At 36.7% G+C, this 23,173-nt stretch overlaps 1 protein-coding gene across 2 annotated transcripts in view; it reads right to left on the reverse strand.

Moving 5' to 3' along the window:
- Positions 1-1,639, reverse strand: part of LOC149071182 (uncharacterized) — a 171,603-nt gene extending 169,964 nt beyond the window's left edge. For both annotated transcript variants that reach the window (XM_089248216.1, XM_089248215.1), the window contains exon 1: positions 1,077-1,639. The gene's annotated coding sequence lies outside the window, so the exon portion shown is untranslated. The remainder of the gene's footprint in view (positions 1-1,076) is intronic.
- Positions 1,640-23,173: the final 21,534 nt, after the last annotated feature.

The following is a 23,173-nucleotide window of genomic DNA, read 5'->3' on the forward strand; positions in this document are numbered from 1 at the left end:
CACTCAAAAACTTACATTCAGAATATAAATAATATTTCATAAAGAATATTTCTTTGAGTTAAATATAACAAAAATAATGACGTTATATAACAACAACCATGATGTGATTGAATAGTATGATGATAAATCAGAGACTTGTATGCACTTTTTCAGCTAAATTTACTAAAAGTATTTATTCCATACAGTGCCGTCTTAACGCATGGCCCTACCCGGGCACGGCACGGGGGCCTCAAGAAAAGCGGGGACTCGCAAAACGATAAGTAGTTGAATTATTCGAGAATTTTCCAGGTAGGGCTTCAGAAAAATCACTTGCCCCCGGGACCATGACGTTCTTAAGACAGCCCTGATTCCATATAGAATCCCGCAACATGAAAAAAATAATAATTGTTTAACCCTCTATGGTTAACCCCCATCAGAAACGTACAGAAATGAAACAATTTTTACAAAAAAAAAAACGTACGCAAAACTATGATTTTTGCATATTTTTATATATCAATACAGGAACTTTATTAATTAGAGTTGATTTTTTTAATGTAGCTGAAATGATTGATCAAGGGTAAAATATAGTTCGCTGGTATCTTCATAAACATATAGAATACTGCTTAGCAAATTTGAATAGTTATTTCCTTGAATTTTATTTCCAAATCCCTCAATATTTGATGCGATTTTATAAACCTCTCAACAAGCAAAATATTTCAACAGCTATCAAAAAATTTAACACAAACAAGGAATCAAATATTTCTAGATAAAAAAAAAATTATAGCCGTATTTTGTACTGACAAAATGAGACTAGAATACTTTCTAAATACAAAAAATTGACAAAACAAAATTTGTGTAATTGTTTCTTTTTTACCACATGTACTTACTGTATATTCAAATATACTACAGGAGGATTAAAACACGTCAAAAAGAAAACCAAACATTAAAGACACCAAATTAGAGTCGGAAAGTTTAAAGAAAAATTTAAAAAAATAGGCGGCACTGGCTCCTACCGGCGCCATGTGCGGCTCCCATTCATATAACATTCTAAAAATAACAAGAGGCAAAAAATAAAATAAAATAAATAGCTAACTCACTTCACTTGTTTACTTTCAAGGCTGCTCGTTGAAGAATCCCTCTCACGACCAAATGATCCAAATTATTCCAGCTTCATTTTGTTTTAAAGCTAATTATCACAGTTCCTCAAACACACGGCGATGACGAAAACGAAAAAAAACAACAAAATCCAAGTTATCACGTGGCAAGTTGAAGATAGTATTTGTAGTAGTAGTACGAGAAATAGTGAGCGACGATCAAGTCCGGAGATAATATTCCTCTTATAATCCTTTTGGCACGGCGACCAGAAAGAGACCGGACTAATTTGGATCCAGCCCTTAAAAATTCCAAATAAGAGTCGAAATCAGGAGAAATAAAAATGTGTGAAAAGGAAGTAAACACACGGCCGACAACAACAACCACGGGGAGGCATTTAAAAGCAGATTATATAACAGGTTACGTGTTGGATAAATTTCGCAATGCTCGTCGCTTCCAAAACAACTTCACAGTGCTGCGTAGTTTGGAGGATATCCCAGTTGTTTTGTTTTTTTTTACGAAAAGAGTTAGTGCACGTATATAGAGATATAGAGGAAGAAAGAGAAGAGGGACAAACTCTCTTGATAAAATACACACACAATGATTTCCTGCTGCTGGCACTCTTTTACACTTATTTTCTCGCCAAAACACCACCGCCAAAAATCGCTGGTCTCTCTCTCTTTTCCTCGGAATCTGCATTCGAGAAAACAGATGTTCAAATCATATCTGTATCTACTACATTGACGTGGTACGGGATTTCTACCAGCTTCGCTGCGAAATCGGACTATTACGGTGATTATACTGCCTCGGCTAACGAAGACAGTTCGTCCCGGAATCACTTTTGGTACTTGGCAAACTGGGGGGAAAAAATCCAGTCAAAAAAAGCAGCAACTAATTTTTCAAAATTGCATTAATATTTTGTCATCCTGACATTATTTTGCAGGAATCACTGCTATTGGGAAAATAGAAAAGGGAAATTTTAGTTCTCGTTTTTATAGGGCATGGATTTTAGTTTTTTTAGTGCGAAAATGAATTTTTGATGGAGCGTTTCTTTTTTTTTTTTTTGAATTAGTTCTTATAGGTCATACAAAAATCCTAGCCCTATTTGTCACTATCATAACATGGGAAGAAGTTCGCTTACGGTTATGAGGATTTCGGTTTTAAATTGTCCTTTGTTGTCGAAAGTTGCTTTTTGCAGCTAAGGTTGAATTAGACTCATTTCTTCCCCTATATATAAGGAGTCATTCAAGTATGACGTAAGCAGATTTTCAGCCATTTTTGACCCGCTCCCCCCCCCCCCCCCGTCAGCAAAATTTCATCAGCAGCTTAGAATATTTCTTATCTTCAAAAAGGGGTGGTTGATGACGTAAGCAACCCTCTAACCCCCCCCCCTTGTCATCAAAAGTCAGCAAATCCGAAACCCCCTCCCCCCCTCGATGCTGACGTAATACTTAAATGACCCCTAAGTTGTAGTTATCAATCTGCAAAACTATTTAGGAAGTGAGAAGACTCCCTTGTTTATAAAAATTTACGTACTCAGATTCACGATGACCTAATCGGTCTGTATAAGCCGCTGTGATCCATGTACGCGTAGCGCATCTTTTGCAATTTCTTTCCTATGGTGAAGGCATATGTAAGGTTGGAAAAGCCCCTTTCTTCAGTCCATAGTCAGTTTCTTTCAACTGACCACATTGAAATAACTTATAGTAGTGAGCTGGAATCCGATATCATGTTGTTATCGCTGAAATACAGTGATACCTCAGGCTAACAAGAATGCTCCTTTCCCGAATCAAGTTCGTTAGCAGAAAACTTTGTTGGCCGAAACATGATTTCCCATAGATTTCTGTAGAAAATCGTTTGATCCGTTCAGGTTATTATCAAAATTTGGTTATATATATGTATATATATATATTTTTTTTTAACACCAGAGAACACTATAAAAATAAAAGGGAAAACCTGTTTGAGGGCTGAAATGAACAGCTTTTAAGCTCCAAATTGGATTGATGAGAATTTGCAGCAAGGATAAGATACTAATACTAGTAAACCAGCGAAATATAACCGCCAATTATCATCAGAATTACTACCACTCGAGCCCGATTAACTCACGTTCACTTCGGTATCATTTTGCATAGATGTATCTCCATGTCTGTATCTAAAAATGTTTAACCCATTTCACATGAAAATGAACGATTCATCTCGTATAAAATTCATTGAGAAAGAAGAGTTTACCTTTCAGACATCAAACTAGGACGATTGGATTCTGCATTTAGGATAATCAAAAAGCTAATACTTCCCATCTACATGTACAAGGCACAGAAATGATCCGACCGAAACGCAAACGCATGGAGAGGCACACTTACGAACTCCACTGGGTTGTACAAGATCACCTTCGGAACTCTAAAGTCGGGTTTTCCTAGGAGCAGGTTACCTGCACCGTGTGCAGCGTGAAAACGCTGATTGGTTAAAAAACGTGAATTTTAGGTTTTTAACCAATCAGCGATTTCCCGCTAAGCGCACCATAGAAAACCCGGCTGTAAGCTGATGACGGTTGTATACATATTACAGTGGTTTTTACCCTAGAGTAAAAGCACCCATAGAGGAGCGGCAGAGCATTTTGTGGGCGCGAAATAAATATATTGACTGATTATTCAGGAAAATTGAAATGATAACAAAAATTAAAATTTTCAAGTCTTGAAAAAATATGAATCATATACCAATATTTTGACAACTCATCTCTCGACTTTCGCTTGCAGAAATTTGTTACGCGAAATTTGGGATGTAAAAGTTTTTTTGCAATTAGCGATCATACTTTTGTTTTCAATTTCGGTTGACAAAAAATTCCCTTATTTTCTTAAACTATTTCGTGGTTTGTTTACATTGGTACCTCATGTTTTTGCATCTTGTGAATAGATTTGATACGGTCCTGAACATGACCCAAAAGAAATGCCAAAGAATTTAATGAAGTGGCAAAGTATGTGCATTAATTCATAGCTGGAATGCTATAAATTAGTTGCAGTTGGAATCAATAGGTGAAGAATTTTTCCATGAGTCTTTTTCTCTAAATCGCAAAAAATGTTTAAAAAAATTTTTTCTTAGTTTAGTTTTGATTTTTTAATATAATTATTTTTTTCAAAAGCAAAATATTGAAATTAAACATTAGCCACAACCGCAAAGAGCATTAAATATGTAATAAGTAAAAGACTTCATTTAAATTAATTAATATATTTATGACTGACGTTGCATTTGCGTAACGCTTTGTTAAAAAAACAATTTTCCAGTTAATTTTTAATCAAACTTTTATGTGAAATTATGTTTTTTGAAATTAAAAGGTTCAATGAATGAGTGACATGATGTTTTTAAAAATTTGTTTACAAAGAAATTTTATTTTAAGAATGAAATATTTATAAATTTTATCCCGATTTTCGATCTGGAATTTTTGTTTCAAATGACCACAGAATGAATTTTTTTAAAAATCGAAAAAAAATATTTTTTCGATCTTTAATTTTTTTTAAATCTTTCCCAAATTTTTTTTCTCACATGATACATGAGGTTCCCCAATATCACAATCACTATCTATTTCAATTAAGTTAATTAATTTATATTAATTAAAATATTGTTAATTGTAAATTCGCGTTAATTACAAAGAAAAACATGCTGCTTTAATATCAAATTTTTTAAGTTCTCAAATATATCATTTATGTAGCCAGTTATTATTCATAAAGATTGTGCAATATTTGGTCATAAATTTTAGGAGCAGTCAAAATTGGGTGAATGGATAATTAATGTAATTAATTACAGAAAAAAAAACTGAATTTTCTAACATATAAAAAAACGTATTATCCAAAAGGCCTGCAGGCAGGAGAAAGGGTAAAGAACCTCTGGCATAATATAAAACAAAAATATTTGTATGTAATCTTCCTGTAAATCAGTGTTTCCTTTACATGATATCGCGGACCCCTTGTAGTAAAGTTCAGTCAGTGCACTACGGATCTCCTGTGATGCCGATCAATGCTTCACGGACCCCCCTGTTGCATCAGACGGTCAATTTAGACTCCGACAAAATCGGAAATTTATTATTTTTTCATAATTTACATTTCGTAAAAAATTGAATGAATTAAAATTTCAATGGTTTTAAATGGAAAACGATTTAGTTATTTATTTATACAATATTGCTTGGCCGAGGCCTATACAAGGGAATGCGGTGGTGAAGTTTGACAGAGGAGACGATTGATGTTACAAAGGAAATCAAAAACTGTTGTACAATCAATAACTAACGTTTGATGGGTGGTTGTTCCAATCGGTTATTTTTCAAGGAAAGAAACTAAATTCGAAACAACCTGTGGATCCAAACATAGGTTTCAATTTATAGGAATGGTTAATTCTATTGGAAAAGTATGAAGCTGGAGTTAGAAAATTGGAAGCGTGGATATGAAAAGGCCATGAATGATTTTGAAAAGGAAAGTGAATCGAGAGATATGTCTACGGGTGGAAAGCAGTTTCATATTGAGTTGGCGCTTTTGTTTAGTGACGGAGGTGGAGGATGGCAAACAGTTAAGAATGAGGCGAGTGGATTTATTTTGAATAGATTCTAATTTGTCTATGTTTGAGAGAGTATGGGAATCTCCCAGATTTCGCATGCATATGAGAGAGAGAGCACAAGAAGGATGAAGGTTCGGAAGCAGAGATGTCTGAGGTGACGGATGAAGATTTGGAGATTTCGATGAAGAAAAAAAGAGGTTTTGACGACACTTATGAAAGACGTAATCAACATCTTCCAGCTGAGGTCGGCAGAAATAATTACACCCAGATATTTATAATTAGAAACTTCGGTAATTAAAGGGTTATTGATAGTGTAAGAAGAACCGAGGGGAAGTCTTTTGCGAGTAACTTTGATAAAAACTGTTTTTGAAGAATTAAGGGGTAATTGCCAGGACGAGCACCAATCAGAGACAATGTTGAGGTTATTTTGGAGAGATGCTTGGTCGGATTCATTGTGCACTGTTTGGTAGATGACGCAATCATTTTCAAAGAGTCTGATATGACAATTGATGGAATTAGGGGGATAGTTTATATAGATAAAAAATAATACTGGTGAGAGGACCGAACCCTGGGGAGTGCCATACTTAACCTGGAGAAATTTGGAGCTCTGGCCCTTGAAGGAGACAAATTGACTGTCTATAATTATTTTAATAGTTTTTTCTCTCAAATTTCGCTTTTCCCCTCTCCTCACGTGAAGTTATTCCAATATGGCTATATATATATAGACATGGAGTACACGTTAGCGATTAAAATATGGATTTAGCGTCTCTCTACCGGGCCATCTTGCACATTGGGTTTTGTAAAAGGCCACTTCGCGAAAGGGCCCTCCAAAGTCCGAATAATTTCTGAAATTCGGAATTTAACCAAAACTCTTGGCCAATTCACGACGTGGCCAGCCCCGTCGCGGTCTATGGCAGCAACATACATAGACGGTGGAGAGAGAAATTTTCTGTTTCCCCCTGCCGTTTCTATGTCTAGGTCCGTTCCCATTCCCCCCCCCCCCCGTAACTCATGGATAATTGGAAAAAAAAATTCAGTCAAATACCAACTAATTTTTTAAAAAGGCACACGCACATTTCAAAATTGTATTAATATTTCTTCACCTCACATTAGTTTGTAGAAATCAACTTACTGGAAATACAAAAAGAAAATTTAAAGTTGCATTTATGTGGCTTTATAGGGTATAATTTTAGTTTTCTAGGCCAATTTTTTAAGGCATGGATGCATTTTTTAATAGTTTTCATGTCATTCAAACTTTTGATATCTGTGCCAAATGACAACCCACCATGCTATCTTATATAGGAGATTTTTCTCTGCTCAGCTGAAAACGCCGTGCACAGGGAAGCATTTTCAATTATTCTCAATCATTCTCAGGCTCTAAATGTTCATACTTCACAAACTTAATCACTATAAAAAAAATATTGCCTTTCTTAGTTAGTTTTATCCAATGAATAGGGTAAAAATAAAATTTTATCGGTAAAATAATGTGCCTTCTAGAAAACTATTGAAAATAGGTATACAAGAAATATCATTGAACCGATATCACTGCTGTCACCTATCAGATGAAAAAATACAACTGCTGCGATTTTTCGATTGATATTGATTTTTGATTAATGTTCCGCATAGAAAAAGTCAATAAAATATGATATTGCTGAACATTTTTTGAGCAAAAATATTAAGTAAATTGTGAGGTTTGCCTCAAAATTTTAAAAGTTATAGTTTGTGGACGGTAAACTAACATTAGTAAAATGCGCAGCTACATAACTGTCATCAGAGGTTATGCCATACACTCAGAGCCATTACTGGGTGCATTGACACGTTCATAATGCCGCCGTGGGTTGCTGTAAGGGGTGTCTTCTGATTGTGCCGATTTCATTTTTGTTGAGCAGTCAGTGCGCTTGTAAAATGGGAAGTAAGAGTATGTTGCAACTGTTTTTTTGCATGGGATTTTTTTTTGCCAGCCATTGTGCGGCACAGGATAAGATATCTAATGATTATGTTTCATTAATTGAATATGATATGAATGCACGTAGTGACGAGGCCCGTAACGAAGCTAGTGTTAGACACGACCTAATAATAAGAACTCTCGACATGCATTTGTCCCGTACGAGATATGCAGAGATTAAATCGTCTTTAAGAGGCGCGTGCAGTGGTAACAATTCTTTCTGTGAACTTATTGAACTGGGCTTTAGGCTCGTAAACTGTGAAGTTGATTATGAGAAGTACGAAATTGAGGATGCTATGATATGGAAACTGGGTGAAGTGCTCGATGCCGAGGCATCATCTTGTGGTATATTTCACAAAAACAGCCCTTCTCCCCGTCAATCATCTAATGACGATGCAAATAGCGTCAATGGAAAGGGAGGTCAGAAGAAAAAGAGAAATAGGAAGAAAAAGAAGAGAGATAATGGCCCGAAGGACATTATTTGTGAGCCCATTACTGTAGAAAGGTGTGAGGTGCCCCAGGGTACCCTGTGTAATGATGATTTAAACGAATCCCCACTTATTAGTGCCTACGCTGTGGCCAGAGTATCAAAGGCCGATTTGACCAATGATGTAACAGCAAGTAATGACGTAGTCGCTCCAGCCAATGGTCAAACAGCTACTTGTGACGTCATTGCTACAGCCAATCAGGACTCAACCAGCAATAAGACGCTCAGAAGCGATGTCGTTGAAGCTGTACTATCAACAAGTACCGTAGGAAATGCAGGAAATACAGGACAAAATATCGGAAACTCTGGAAATAATTCAGAAAATGAAGAAATTGATGATCCAGACCCTGATAATCCTAATCAATGGAGAGAAGTCTCTCATAAGAAAGTTCGCATTCGCCCCTTGACTCTTACCAAGTATGGGAACTGGATGGAATTGCTGCAAAAAATTAAAAGCACCTGCCAAGAGACTTTTTCGGCAAAAACAGCCGGTAAAAATATGATGTTGTTTTTGAACTGTGAAAATGACAACCGTGCGATTACAAAAAGGTTCGATACGAATAACATAAAGCACATACATTCTCCATTCAGATAAGACAATAAAAGTGGTTATCAAGGACTTACAAAGAAATACCCCCTGTGAAGTGATCAAAGAGTCGCTTGAAGCCGAGGGCTTCGAAATTATAAATGTTGCTCAATTAAAAAGCCATAGAGGACAGGGCCCTGACAGAATATTAGTACCGATTCCGATTTGGCTAGTGGAAATGCCCCGAAAAAATCGGAGTAAGGAAATTTATAAGTTGACTTCTTTGAACTACATCAGAATTCGAGTTGAGATGTATAGAAAACGCCAGGGTATGGTCCAGTGTTTCAGTTGTCAGGCCTGGCAACATACATCGAAGTCATGTCATAATGATCCACGCTATGTCAAGTGTCCAGGGGAACATCACTCCTCTGAATGCAGCCTGAAGCGGGGTGAGCAAGACCCGATACGCACCAACTGTGGAGGAAAACACAGTGCAAATTACAGAGGCTGTTTATCATGCCCCACTAGCAAAAGCAGAATAGCCAGAAATGAAAACACGACAAGACGTCCAGATATACCAAGAAACAGACCAAATATTAGTATGCATAATCGTGAAAATGATAGACAATCCGACAAGTTGAGACCAAGTAACAAATCTATATATATAAAACTAGCTATAATACCCGGCGCTGCCCGGGTTTTCTTCAATGAGGCTTTTTTGGATCACGTGATATCTCCCTCTCTTTTTCTTGAGGGACATACAAACCGTGTCCAAGTTAACCAATATGGCGACCTGCGCGATTCATGAAATAAACAAATATAGATTTACACAGAAACGTAGAAATGGATATATATTTTTCTTTTTTTAAGGGGCGCTAGGTATTTCGATCACCCCCCCCCCCTGAACTTCAAGTTATCCATCTGTCTGTTCCAACTTCCAAAAATCCTTAGATAAAGCTGTGGAATTTTTTCGATGCACTTTTCACGGGCTCATAACTAATTTTAAAATATCCTAACCCACATGAATTTATGCAAATAAATATCAAAAGAGACAATATGGAGACATTAATTTTCATATTTGAGAAGATATAAATGAAATCAATGATATTGCTCGAATATCCAACTCAAAAGTATAGGTTTGGCTAATTACTTCATATTTAATCTCCTGGGCTTCGTATATCTCTAAGCGAACTGAATACTTCAAAAATCGAGAATTCAATACAATTTTTTAAATTATTGATGGGGCGGAAATCGCACTAATTTCCGCATTTCTACAGTAAAATCGACAATTTTAGCACTGATTTCTATGAGGATCACCCTTTTCCTGACTCTCAAAGCGATGCTGATGATCATTATGACGTCTATTCAAAAAGCCTCATTACTGAGAGTATATTGAAAATGTGGCAAACCATTATAAAAGCATAAACTATTATACATATACTAACAGGATTAAAGAAGTGACAAACCGTTGTAAAGGCATATACACGTCTGAAACGCATTGCTAGGGAACCACGGTAACCAAAGTAAACGTTCGGAAAGTGATTGTTGAGGCCCAAAAACCATTGTTGCCGGACAGTTGCCCATTTGGGGTATTTGCCCTGGGCTGACGAAATTTTAAAGTAGCCTATTGTTCAAGTCGGGTCCCATTTGGAATATATGCAAAATTTGGCGACGATCGATCTAAAATGGTAGATTTGTATAGAGAACATACACACACACACACAGAAAATCAATCTTCTATATATATAAAATTGATATAAATTGAAATTCTATGATATAAAATTGAACCCCAGAACAACCCTCTGCTTTATTTCCTACGAACACTGAAGAAGTAACAAACATTATCAAAAACCTCAAAAAGAAAAAAGCACCTGGTCAGCACCAACAACACTATCAAGAATCTCCCCGAAAATATGGTTCGCCAGCTGGTCAACATATTCAACGAATTACTTCGTACAAACCACTTTCCGGCAGAATGGAAACTCACTAAAGTTAAGGTCATCCCCAAAGCTGGACATGACCTACATTATCCACAGAATTGGCGCCCAATCTCACTTCTCAGTTCATTAGGGAAACTTTTTGAGAGAGTGGTAGCCATCAGACTACACAAATTTGTAGAGGACAATAACATTATCGGTCCAGAGCAGCACGGTTTCCGCAGCAAGCACTCGACCACCACTCAATTATTGCGGTTCGTAGAACGAATTCAAGAAGCCAATATTTATAAAGACACTGCAGCAGTAGCCTTTTTCGATTTAAAGAAATATTTTGATAAAGTTTGGCACAATGGGCTGCTGTTTAAGATGATTCGCATGGGAATGCCGTATAACATCATCAAATTTGTGAGCAATTATCTCGACTCGTGCTCCTTCCAAGTACAGATAAATGACTCAATATCTAATTCTAGACAGATTCGTTCATCAGTAGCTCAGGGAAGTGTGTTAGGTCCCATCCTACACAATTTTCATATGAATGACTTCCCAGTTGCCCCGAAGGGTTTCACTGCTCTTTATGCCGACGATAGTACCCTTTGTTGCACAGATAAGGACCCTGGCAAGGCCCTTTCAAACTTGCAAGAAATGGTAAGATTGGTCGAGCGCTGGTGTGTGCGAACCCGTGTTGAACTGAATGCAGATAAAACCAAATTCATGTGGTTCACTAACAAGTCCTCATTACCACAACAAGCACACATAGAGGTGCAAGGAGTTATAATCAACCCAGTCATTCACAATGTGCCCGAGTGGCATGGTGGTAAGATGTTCGTCTACCATCGTGAAGGTTGTTGTCAGGGTCCCGGGTTCGAACCCAAGGGAGGATATCGATAAGATAGTTTCCCTAACGAACTCGAGGCGACCACCGATAGACAGCGCCTTCACTTCCAACCCATCTCCCTAATGGCAGTAAATTGCAATATAGCGATATGGCCACAGTTGGTGTTTGGTGAAGTAGCCATTCACAATAAATATTTGGGGGCGATAATGGACAAGAGATTCAGTTTCTCCCTTCAGTGTGTTGATGCCATCCGTAGGGCGACCGTGGCGTCGGTCATGCTCAACAGACTAAGCCACAGGCACTCAAGTCTTTCAATTCGAAATAAAATTATTCTGTATAAGATGGCAATTAGACCGATTCTTCTGTATGCTGCGCTTGTCTAGTTGTTCTCGAAGAAAATGAATATCATCGCTCTGGAGAGATTTCAGAACAAGACTCTGAGGAGATACACCGGACTACCTTGGTACGTTAGAAACGTTAATATCAGACGTGATTCCGGAGTGGCGGATGTAACGTCATATGCAAAGAAACTGGCAAAGAACTTATTTGATAAATTGAACGATTCTGAATTTCCACATCTTGCGGAGATTTCATCATACGACAGTAAACAGAAAGCACGATCAAAAAGACCAAAAAATTTTCTACACATGCCTCGACCTGTGTTGCCAGGTCTATAAACATTTGAAAACTACGAAATTATAGCTCGGATCTTGAGAGCTGAGCTTGAAAGAACTAAAAAAAAAAAAAAAACCCTTGTGTCTCAGGTGAACCTACGTCTTCACCCACCTTATTAGAATCTAACTATCATTGCAAAGCGCACTACTGCACAGGAATTGGCAGAGTCATGATGAAGGGGGTTTGATGGATTATAACTATCCATTGGAACCCCGTTCCACCAATTACGGTTTTCGGACCCTCATCGGCTTTCAGAATTGTTATCTATACGAATCAATTAAATTCTGATTTATACCATTAAACCACAATTCTAAAATCGAATGCGCACTTTACAAATTTTAATTTACCGCACACAAATAACAACTGTTCGTAAAAAAATCGTGAAGCAAATTTGACGATTTAACTTATATCATTACTCAAAAGTTATTCAGAAATATCATACTATATTGACTTTTAATATGCAGTAATCAAAACCTGATCATCAATTTCAATCGAAGGATCACAACAGTTGTATTTTTTATTCCAGGGGTGGCAGCAACAGTTTCAGTTCAATGCTGTTGTAACTGTATCATTATGTAATATAATGGTAGTTTTTTTTATTCTGTACTGCATATTTATTTTCAATATTTTCTAGAACATTTCTACTGATAAAATTGCATTTTCACCATTATATATATTTTTTGGTTATGGACAAGAGTAATGAAGAAAGCCACAATTTCTTCATGGTAAATAAGTTAGCACAGTATATAGAGGTTTAGAGTGTGAGAATGACTGAGAATACCACCCTGTACGCAGAGTGTTTTTGCTGAACAGAGAAATATATTGCATAAAGTAGCATTCCAGGTTGTGATATTATGAATATTTAAGAAAAAAAATTACGTTTGCCCAAAGTTACTTTCAATTGCTGCTCACAGCAATAAAAAAAATATGAATACAGGTACACCTCCCCCCCCCCCTAAAAGTTACGTGATGGGTAGTACCGACGATAACCACGGAAGTTGAATTCGGATTCATAAGTCGAAATATCATTATGTACACAAATACGAACTCGTCGTTACGCCACCTCAGCAATAATTGGCCGTCCCGGCTGATTCCTATAGTGCAACGGTTCTCAACCGGTGCTCCGTGTGAACTTCCAGGGGCTTCGCGGCCCTTAGAGAAAAATAAAAAAAACCAATAAACTTAAAAAAAAATTAATATTTTTGAAAAAAAAAATAAAAAAAATAAATTAAAATAAATAAAATAAATAAATTAAAATAAATTAAATAAATTAAATAAATTAAAATAAATTAAATAAATTAAATAAATTAAATAAATTTTAAAAAATAATTATTCATATTTTTAAATAATAAGTCAGAAACTTCCATGAATCAATAGAAAATAGGCGTCCGTTGCTCCGCCATAGAAATTACATACCGGAAAGGGCTCCGTGGGTCAAAAAAGTTTGAAAACCGCTGCTATAGTGAATAGTGTTAATGACCCTTCCATATAACGTGAAAAAGAACCAACTTGGATATAACGACAAATATTTGGCACTCCTATGTCCGTTTCTGTGACGCTTTCCAAGAAGTTCCTAAGATTAGAGCTGATCATATTCAGGGCAGGTTCCTCTATTGTGTAACCTGCTTATAACGAAATCGGATGAAACAGCGAAACCATTCGCTGCACTTGAACTTCGTTATATGCGTACCAGTTTGAAAAATGATGCATTTAAGCAAAATGCATTTTACACACATGATATGAATTTTTCAGTAATCTGAGCATCGTTGAATGACGGACAGATTCTGGGACAGATTTGTCTATTGTTTTCATAATGTTTTCCATCAGCCCCATAGACATACGCAGGATTGATTGGGGGTGGGAGGCACAAAAGGTTTGAGAATGATTTTATTACATATAAATTAATAGTTATTAATCTTCAAAAACATTTAAATTAACAGAAATTGATTAAAATAGCTGATAAAGGTATTTTATTAGTTTTTCAATATTTTATTTTGTACAAAAATATTTTTAATTTTTGATCGTCTTGGGAAGAGCACAAGCTCTCATGCCCTTCTACATACACCTCTGATCATTCTCAGTTTAATGTGATGTTGTGGCAACAAAACATATTCAAACATTAATGGATCTGCGACATTGACTTGGCTCCATTTTTTGACTAAAAGGTTGAACATAAACATAATGCGTGCGTTTCTCTTTCAATTAAAAAAAAACGGAGAATCCGGTTGCAGTTAGAGATAAAATAAGTGTTGCCATTCCCCAACATTTAGATGGCAAAAAATAGAAACATGATTTCTAGTATCATTTCACACGTAGTCTAAATATGTAAATTTTGAAATTTATTCAAAATTAAATACCATATAACTATATAAAAAACTAGACGTGATGGCCATTTTCTAAGGTCAGGTCTGGAATTAGTACACAAAAATTAATTAAGAATACTTAATACTTTAAATTTTTCCATGTTAGGAACACTATGTAGACTAGTGTTATTACTTTGCTGGACATGATTGTTTGATTAGACAGCTATAATTATGTCCAAACAAATTGTTTCGATAATAATATTTGATTACGATCGATTTGATTCGATAATATATTTGTACGATTTCGAAAGGAATATTTGAGAGATGGAGATCATTCCATTTTTTTATTGTTTCTATTTTTGGACACAGACTTCAACGTACGTTTGAGATTTTTCCTGTATCTTTCGCATCTCAGAATTTTATCTGTTTCTTCGTTATTTTCATCCAGGATTTAAAGTATTATCAAATAATAATATATAATATACTGTTTTCCGTTTTACTACTTGAATCATTTATTTCCTCATTTTCACTTACTAGTCTTTTGGGGCAATGGATTTGGAGACAAAATTACCATTTCTGGCTTTGAATAAAGGGCCGCAACTAAGAAGGGTAGTGCAGGCGGGTCTGGTGCCCCGGTCGATGGTCCAGAGGGGACGCCAAATTTAACTTTTAACTATTCCTTCTACATTACACAGGAACCGAAAACGCATGCTTGCCCCTGACTGAAAAAAGTACTAAGTTGCGACCCTGAAGTAAATATAACATTAATTTTTGTAATTTGTGCATTCGGTGTGAACAACGCTTTCAATTCCATACTTTTTTTTCTATCTAAAGGTTCGTTTACACGCGTTAAGTGATAAATTAGTTAACTAGATTTTAATTTGTCAAGTACTTTAAAATGTATGAGAACCATAAGGGCCGTTTACACGAGTTTAGTTGGTAAGTGATTAAATGATTTAGTAATTCAGTGGTTATGTAGAATCGAGTCTGATCTTTTTTTTTTTGGATTAAGTATGCATAATGCATGGGTTAGTGGGCGTGGTCTCGTATTATAAAATTAAGCGTACGGACACTTTTTGAGCTCTTAAAAACTTAAAATTTAGTTAACTACTAAATATCTTAACGCGTGTAAACGGACCTTTATACTGTATACGTATAAACGCTTTGATTATATTGTAGCATTCATGAATCTCCAATTCCATTTGGTCTGGGTACATATAAACAGGCGGAGTCATCACCGTGGGATTCAAGTCGCTTCTTCTGGTTAGGGACACAATGTTATTGTTTTATTTATAGCCTGAGATAGTGATAACGCGCGACTATAATCGATAATAATTGGTATTGACATAATGAAAGTATTTTCTAACGTCAACTCCGGCTGCTTAACGAACTGATACACGAGATTCTTGAGGAAAGAAACTGGGAATGGGGATAAGAAGATTACCAGATTTATTAAAGGACCAGATAATTGCTTTACTGGACCAATCAATAACAAAGAACAACATTGATGCGTAATTTGTTTGAGAGTGCTTCTTTCCTATCGATTCTGCGTTACTTGATGAGATTAAACAATTCATAAAACATTTTAATCTTAATATAATTAAGGGGACTTGATACCTTTAACATGGTGAAATACTATGCTCTAACAGAAGTATCATTATAAATAGTATTTAACCATTGATTTATTTGAAATTTTTCACACATGTTATCGTATGCTGGTAAAAAGCTTAACATATCTTGAATATTTATTATTTTGTAAATTTTCAGAAAAGTGCATTAAAAATAGCTTGCGCATAGGATAAAATACCCCGACATCAATGTAATTGAATAAAAATTGATTCAAAATAAAGGAAGAATAATGGAAACTCTCTAACTTTCCCCATGAATGTATATGTGCAATCCCCCGGGTACTCCGACCCCCTGTGCTTTGGGCACTAGTGATATATATATATTATATAGATACATACATACCTCTCGGCGTGACCCCCACAAGGGCAGGGCTGACGGGGCGGGAACGGTTCTTATCACTTTTTGATTTTTCACACTATAAATTAACCACATGAATGAATGAACGCCAGAACTTTGCCACTGGACATATCTCGTTGCCGAGATCTCTTCCAACCCAGCTTCGTGACAGAGTCTGGAACACGTTATTTTGTGACAAAAAAAAGAAGAAAAAAATACAAAATTTTTACAACATATTTTCCCTGGACAATGGGGTACTGTCGCGATTAACAAATTTTGTGGTGATTACAGACGAGATGGGATTAGGAGTTGGGGAAGTTTCGGGGTTTAGTTAAGATGAATGTACACATATTAGGATGGAGGTATGTTTTAGAAGCAATTGAGCGCGCCCCCCCCCCCCATGCCATCTCATCTGTTATCTTACACTTGCCATACACTAGCCGCTATGGTGGTCGAGTGGTTATAGTGCCGGACTCGTGATGCGAGGATCCGGGTTCGAACTCCACAGTGGTGGTCGGCTGAATTTGGTTTTCTGTAGTTCCCAACTTCAAGGCGCAAATGCGAGCCGATCTCCCCGTTAAAAAGTCTCGCCACAGAGAGCAACAGTCCTACAACGGTAAATCATTCAACCATAACACTTCACTCATAGTTAGTAAAACTGGGGGCAGATGACAGCACTACACATAACAAGCATTACACAGAAACAGACTTTACGTCAGGTTGCACTACACGTACACGCACATTCCCGCATGTACCGATTCGTTGGGGGGTTCCGCGGGGAGAGGGGTTCATGTGGGGTGTAGCAGTAGTAGGTAGGGGCTCGGGGATCCATGATGTTCTTTGTCAGCCACCTCGTTGGGTAATTTGCCTGTTGTGGCGTTGTATTTGTATTTGTATATTATATACACGGGATACAAAAAGAAAAAGAAATGAGAATCTTATTGTGAAATATTATATATATATATATCCATCGGAGCGAGTCATCTCGCTTAACACCTTATTGGTGAGCAAATGTGTTTGATAACTTGCGACTAGAAGCCAGCATCAGTTTTATTGGGTTGAGTTCACTCGCTCCGGAGTGGATTTGATGAAAAAAATACAATATAGAAATATTGTGTGTGGGGGGGGGGGGGATCACCCATGCAATCTCGCTTAGCACCTTATTTGGTGAGCAACATGAATACGACAATATGAGTACGCACGTGTGTTGTGGACATGAAATGCATGTAGAACTTGAATAGAGGAAATAGAAATACACATATACACACATTTATGCACATATATATAACTGCCAGGTCGAGTCGTCTCGCCCTAAACCTATTTTGGTGAGCAATGTAGACTTGGTTGAAATGGGGGATTGTCTGGAGAGAGCCTTAGCTAAGGATCAGCTTCGGTCTTGGTGTTTTGAGTGACTCGCTCTGGCTGGCTATATTGATATTTTAAAAAGCAATGAATATAAACTCATGTAATGGGGGGGGGGGGGGGTTATTATGAAACCATTCGTGTCTTCTCGCCTAGCACCCTAGCTAGAATAGCGGCATGAAGGACACTTGTGGTTATCATATTTACATCATTGTAACGGGAATGTCATAAAAATTCTTGTTCGGGTCTACATGCTATATCTTGTACATGTAATGGTTATGTATTAGTAGTGGCAGTCATGTGGATATGATATTTTTGTTGTTGTTTTTATCCATTTCTGTTTTCTCTCCCACTTATTTTTGTAATATTCAAAACATTATTTTATAAATCTGGTGGACAGATTTCTTGTTTTTCGTTGGCGTGCATATATCTGACAAGGCTTGTAATCCTTGCTGCTGTGTTTTTGTTTTTGATTATTTGAGTGAACCATTGTTTTCTATTGTTTTCGGAATATTTGTACATGTGTAAATGTTTAGTAAATTTGCACTCTGTTGCACAGTGAACAGGAGTACCCACCATACCGCAGGCACATTTGTCTGTTCGGCGGCGTTTCCGTTCGTGTAGATATATAGGGAATGGGCCGTGTCCTGTTATGAAGATAGTCACCTCCCTATTCCAGTTTAGTGTGTTGTATGCGACTCGAAGGACAATTTCGTACACTTTCCTAGCTGTTGTTCCTTGGTCCCAAATTTGCTGCCATTTCTGGAGGGTTGCTTGTTTAAGTTGTCGGTATAAATTAACCACAGCGGGGCCCGTGAAAAAGCTGGTTTAGGGGCTAGCCATCTATTCCAGCCTAGGGGCCCTACTGTAGGATGTGGGAGCCTCTCGGTAAACTTGGTCCCGATGGATCAAATGGGTCCCGATATATGCAAGAGTTTAATGAAAACTTTATCCAAAATCGTAACCGATTTCCGTAACACTAAAACGTAACTGATTTTCGTCACTCAAAAAACGTCACCGACTTCCGTTACATAAAATCGTCACTAATTTCCGTTTCATAGAAACGGGCCCTTTTCTAGTTTTTTATTTTATATTACTGAGTAGATATGTTATAATATTATGCATAATCACCGAGCATTTTGATAAGTTTGATAAATTTACCTAAATTAATCACTTTTCCGCATTATATCATGCACTATATATGATAATTCATGTAAATTGTATCATTATGTCGTCATAAAATTTGTTACCATTATCAGGGTCGGACTATACACATGCTACACTCATTTGGAATTTTTTCATATTTGTCAAATTTACCAACGACGCTCGGGCCGGAATCACACAAAATTTTCGTCACAAAATTTGTGTCGAAAGTTCTTTTATGAAACTCGAAAAATGCAACCTAAGCGTATCGGTTAAATTTGAGTGGATATAACAAATAGGCTTATTGGTTCTTCTTTTCAGGTTTTTATAAGATATTTTATCAAACTTCAGAGTATCCCGGCCTTATGCATATTCGCCGCTAAAAGCGATACTACCATCAAATTTACTAAAAAGTAAGTATGCATAATAACCGATTTATCGCATTTAAAATTTCTGATTTATTGTTATTACTAAATGTGTGTGTGCTATTAGTTCACATTTTACACGATTGTAGGTGGCATAATTAAATTCTTGATGTTATCCTGGTAGGCACCTCCCCATGCTGTTATAGCGTGAGTTACTCTTGATTCCATCCATGCATAAGAAAACTGTTTTGAGGACTTTCAAGCATATAACGTTAATTAGTTTCAGTTTAATGATAAGTAAATTTCCAAGTTTGTCTCTGACAACTACCTCCAGTCCATGGATCATAAGTTGAGAAACGCTGCTTCAAATGGATTATATTCGAGTACTATCGCAAATAGCGAGTATCATACATTGCGAATTTTTTACACTTTCACTTGCGACTTTGGGATGTCAGGCTCGACTGTATAATTTTGAAATCGGATAAATCTTTCTGAATCGCCTTGTATTTATTAAGACATCGTCGTTCTTGAATATGGATCGTCATTCTGGAATATGGATCGTCATTCTGGAATATGAATTGTCATCAGAGAAGAAAATACAAATTGAGAATACGGATGGTCATTAAAAGCATGTTAAACTACTCGGTGGACTTCATTTTGTTGCTGATCCTATTGCTATGCCAACTTACCCCAGAGGTTGTGTCAACTTGCCCTACATCTGGGATAAGTTGGCATGGTTTTATCAATTTTTTAAAAAGATTTGACAGAGCGCCCACAATTTCAAGTGATATTTACATCATTAATAGTTATCCATGGTGTACCGCAGCATAGGTCGCATTTGCTGTAAATATTACAGGAAAATAAAATCAAAAACTATGCCAACTAGCCCGTTTTCTAAAATTTAAAAAAAAAAAAATATATATATATATATATATATATATATATATTTTTTTTTTTTTTTTTTTTGAAAAAAGAACCTGTTTGTTTTTAAATACAAATACAAGGCCACAACAGGCAAAATACCCAACGAGGGGGCTGAGAAAAAGATGCTCATAACAAGTATGGATGTCATATATTACTAAAATACTGTACAGCAAAAAAATTAAAAAATGCAATCACAAAAATTATAAACAATATATACATATACATGATAAAATATTATACAATGCCCATCAAATGCATTTATGGTTGTCTTATTAGGCGATAGTTTGTGCAAATATCAACAAATAATCATCACGGATTATTCCCATGACATTGAAATAAAAAGTCGTGCCAAAAACACGAACAAGAAAACAACAACAACATATAAGTAGTAAATTCCGAACATCACATTTGACTTGTAAGTTAGAGAATAAATGCTAAAGCCGATATCAATCGCAATACAGTGATGTAAACACCGGTTGAAGAAATTATAAACATCACTTTAAAACATATTCTTATATACACACGCACGCGCATTGATTTTTCTATTTATTTAACCAATAAATCTTTATGTTCGAGTGATATCATTTTATCTGTTGCTCTCTCTTGATTTTATGGTGTGAGCTGCACAAGAATGCGTCACACGGATACCGACACTCAGTTGCACTCTCTCTCTCTCTGTCCTTGTAAAAGCCATAAATATTATAAAGCATCTGGAAACCATCAGCGTATGTCCTTCTAGCAACGGTTGCGGAGTGTTTGTTCTCCGAGGTTTCTTGCTATAGCGGTCATTCATTCGAAGGATCATGAAGTGTGACTCAAATAATACATTTTCAGAATACCTACGTTTCACCTTATAATCGCACCAAGCCAAAAATTAATAATATTGCCCTTTGTTTCTTCAATTACACTTAGATGTCGAACCCCCGTCAACGGTACAGTGGTAGTCAGCTGAAGTTGGTCTTCTGCGGTTTTCCAGCTTCGAGGCACCATTGCGCGAGCCAGTCCCCCATTTGAAAAAGTCTCTCTGCGGAGAGCAGGCAGACCTACAACACAATACGAACATAACATGAAAAAATCTTTACTTCAGAAAATGGAAGACAGAAGGCAGCACGAACACGAAACAAGCGCAACCCGACAACGTAAATACGTTAGGGCCACACATGCACTCAGAACACACACTCTCCGGCTTGTGCCGATTCGTTAGAAATTCCGTAGAGCAGCGGTTCTCAACCTTTTTGACTCGCGGTGTCCTTTTCAGTACATAACTTTTATATCGGAGCCCTGTTTGACTCCAGGAGCATTTTTTGTATATAATTTTTATGGCGGCGCCCTGTGTGTGTGTGTGTGTGTAGGGCTCTTTTTTCATTTTTATCTATCAAATTTACTTATTTATTTTATTTTCTTTAAGTCGCCGCGGAGCCCCTGGGAAGTGCACACGGAGCACCGGTTGAGAACAGCTGCTGTAGAGGAATGTGTATGAGGTACATGCACGGTTAAGTAGTAGGAGATGGTCACAAAAATGTGATTCAAATGCATAATACGATCCTTTACTCAAAAATTTAAATTTGAATTTGATATAAATCGGTTGCTTCTCTTCAACTGATACGTTTCGGAAAGGTGGAAATTCCATCCCTACCCACGGAGTAACTGGCGATACGGAAATATTCCATCTCGTATAACGCTGTTCAGATGAAAAGTAGGAGTCGGTTCAATTTGGGACTTCGTCGGAGGCTTCTAAAATAAATTAAATTGGAAATATTCTCAAAATTCAATATGTTCAGAGGAAGTTCAGTATCGCCTATCGTCGGTTATTTAATTTCAAACTTCAAGAACCTGAATTCCACTTCAGGTGATATTTTCCGTAATTCTTGTGCACGAAGACCACGGAGGAAATTTCTCGCTCTCTCTCTCTCTCTTTCCACAAATTCACTTTTCTTATAAGAATCTAGAAAACAATTTCATTTGTCAGTGAAATGACCTGCATTTTATTAGCAAAGATTAATTTTTTCCGGCAAAAAACGGAGCCGAAATGCTCACAAAAATTATGCTAGCAGTACTGAGATAGCTACATTTCGAGTTATAATTTGACCGTCCCGACTTTATTTCACGATAATGTCCCGTTTTTTTCTCGCTTTTAGCAATGTTCTTGCTTGAATATTTTTTTTTACTAAAATAAAGGATGAGGATTATTTCTTTATGTTTATACACGATAATATTGTGGTGATTATGACCATAATATATAAGCATAACCAAACTTAGCTACAACTATCTCGGTTATAAACACAACTCGTCAATAATTGATAAATCTTATTAAATCCGACACAGCTTTCATCGCTTCTGTTGTTCGTTTAATGGCGAGCCACAACCGCTGGCGAAGTGCGAAATCGAATTGTCGCCAAAATCTCAATCGGGAAAATTTACCAAAAACTTTTCCATTGCACCAGCTATCGAAAGAGCGGTACAATGAGCCATTTCGCTATCGGTGTTTCAGTTCAGGAGAAATTTAGCCCCACGTTCGCAATACATCACTGAAATCGGCATTCGTCCAAGTTAATATTCCAAGAAAATTCGGATTTAGCGGTTATTTGATTTTTGGCGACAATTTTATTTTGCACAAAAAATCCTATAAGGAAACACCATCTCTATCGGGACGTCTGGATTTAAATCCTGTACGATCACCGACGAAATATTTCGTCCAAATGCCAGTGGAATAAATTCAATATATATATATTTTATCTCTTGTTAGGGATTTTTTCCCACACACAATGGTATATCAGTCCTACGACAGGTTTGCTCCCATGCTCAGGCACTCGTCTCTGTCTATGGCTTTGTGTTCTTTAGTTGGTTATAACTAATACATTCTGCGTCATTTAGTATCGTTGAGATCCAGGTGACTCTGGGACTTCCCCTCAGTCTTTTTCCTTGAATCTTGCCTTTCCATCACGCCTTGCAGCAATCCACCGTGCCGGAGAACTAGTCCCAACCAGTGTAGGTATCTGTAGTAAATAATTTCCTGGATTTGGCGATTTTCCCCAACCTGTGTTAATACTAGGGAATTCGACCTTTTCAATGTCCAGCACACACAATGTATCTTTA

This window comes from Pholcus phalangioides, unplaced genomic scaffold (genome assembly GCF_987345545.1).
Source record: "Pholcus phalangioides strain wild (caught in Gottingen) unplaced genomic scaffold, Ppha-v1.0 ptg000019l_1, whole genome shotgun sequence".
Classification (NCBI taxonomy): domain Eukaryota; kingdom Metazoa; phylum Arthropoda; class Arachnida; order Araneae; family Pholcidae; genus Pholcus; species Pholcus phalangioides.